The following is a 2,316-nucleotide window of genomic DNA, read 5'->3' on the forward strand; positions in this document are numbered from 1 at the left end:
AGTTGTATGTATGTTGAATGCATGAAATCATAAATAAATAGGTAGTAGAAAGATGGATAATTCTGTCTTTCTTAGCTATTTTACTTTAACATACTATTTTTACTTTTTTTCTTATTTGGTTACTGCTTAATTTTCAAACAAAACATCTTCCTAGGTTGGTTTGGTGGTAGTCTGGGATCCCTCTGGCAGGAAACAAGCCCCCAGACATATGGAGATGATTCATCTGCTATCTTCCTAACAGAGAAGGACCCTCAGACACATGGAGATCCCATCATTCTGATGTTTTGTCATCTTCTAATGAAAATCTGCAATCAAAACCTAAAAAGATACAAGATTTGATAATAATTTTCAAAACACCAATGATCCCAGGTTTGGAGGGATTCTGTTGGGCAAAAGAGAGCTTTCCTGTTGTTCTTTGAATCAAATTGCTAAGAAGAGCTGTGCATTTTGAGGTGGTTTTTAAGACTCTGGTGGTCAAATGCCTCTTTGGGGGTCACAATATCTTTTTTTTCTCTCCATTCATCTGTTTTTTTTTCAGTTCACATTTGTTTATTTCGTATTTTATTTTTTTTAATTTTATTTTATTATGTTAGTCGCCATATATTACATCATTAGTTTTTGATGTAGTTTTCCATGATTCATTGTTTTCCTTTAATACCCAGTGCTCCATTCAGTACATACCCTCCTTAATACCCATCACCGGGATAACCCATCCCCTCCCCACCCTCTAAAACCCTCAGTTTGTTTCTCAGAGTCCACAGTCTCTCATGGTTTGTCTCTGGGGGTCACAATATCTTGAACAAGGTAGGAGCTCTCTTCTGCAGTCAACTGATGAATGGAATGACTGTATCAGCATCCTGACTCCCATACCCAGTTGGGAGAGGGGAACTTCCCCAATGTCCTTCAGCACCTTCACTTCAGTGGCTGAGTCCTGGCTCCCCTGTGCAACTTACCTTGGCCTTCCTTCCTTTTCCTCATTGTCTCCTGGGTCTTTTTGCCTGAGGCTGTCTTTCACCCAGCAGAATCTGACAGCAATCCTTGACTGGTGGAGTTAAGCACAGAAATGATGACTGAATTCCTCTGTGGGAGTTCAGGTTCTTGCGAGCTTCATAGAGAAGTTACCCTAGGGACAGAAAAGTGATGATTGAAGGGATTAAAAAAAAGAGAAAGAGACATTGTCAACTCCCTGGCCAACACTAAGGAGAGTGTTTTACTCATTCGCAGGTAATACAACGAAATACAGGTAATACCTGTAAGCTGCAGTCTGTGTGTCATCTCAGAGAAGATTAGAAGGAATAGAATGCACAGGAATATTCTATTTATGTATACTAAATCATTAATATCTTATGACCTGGTCTTATTCTAATTGGATTATTTTGCTACTTTATTTGGATGGGTCATTCAAAATACGCTTTTTCTCCTCTTGAAAGAAGACCTGTCTGGAGAATGAGGCCCACAGTAGTTCTAGACTTTATTATGAATAATCCAGATGCATACTCGCACTGAGGCACACCCTTCCTTATTACTAAAGCTAAACGGCACAGCAGCTCAGTCTTGGAGCCATCCAAGTGAGGCTGATTGAGGCTCTGGGTAGTTGGTGCTCCTTGAGCCTCAGCTAGGGGCGCGGGGCTGGGTTCGGGTGGGCGGGACAGGGCGGGGCGCCCTGGAGCTCTCCATCCGCAGGGCCAATGAGCCTGCCGACTTCTAGAAGCAAAGGCCTGGCTGAGCTGCCGCGGGTCGTGGGAGCCGCGCGCTGAGCGCGGCGACCGAGCTCGACTGAAAAGGTGCCCCTGCCAGAGCGCTGGGCTGAAGGTGCGCGGCGACTCCGAGAGCTGAGCGGCCCCGGCAGCGCAAGGTTCCGCAGGGGCCAGGACGTCCCCTAGACCACTGTGCGGGTCTCCAGGAGCCGGAGGTGAGCTTTGGGCTTTCGACTTTCGAGGAGCAGTCCTGGGGAGCGAGGGCTTTGTGCTCGAGGGCTTTTTGTTCCTGGGGGCTCAGAGCAGCAGTCTGGGGACAATTCCACCAGGGGACCGTGCCTAGGAAAGGGTTGGAGGGGATTTCAGGAGCCGGGGAAGAGGAGCCAGCGCTGTCCGCCTCACCAGTACTCAGCTGCAGCGAGATGTCCTTCCTCCTTTTCCCGCCCCTGGGGAAGTGCGCCGGGGTGGGCATCAGCGGGTCCCGGGCTCCCCGGGCTGCTGGCCTCCGCTCGCTGGCCGGTGGGCGGGCAAAGTTTGCCTCTCCGGGTCCAGCTGGTTCTCGCTCTCGTGGCCCAGCAGGTTCTGCCTCTGCTTGCCCTCCACCTGCAGCCGCCTGACC

Source organism: Eumetopias jubatus, unplaced genomic scaffold, assembly GCF_037043125.1.
Source record: "Eumetopias jubatus isolate StellerSeaLion01/CBP00866 unplaced genomic scaffold, mEumJub1_p1.0 scaffold_4, whole genome shotgun sequence".
NCBI classification, from domain to species: Eukaryota; Metazoa; Chordata; class Mammalia; order Carnivora; family Otariidae; genus Eumetopias; species Eumetopias jubatus.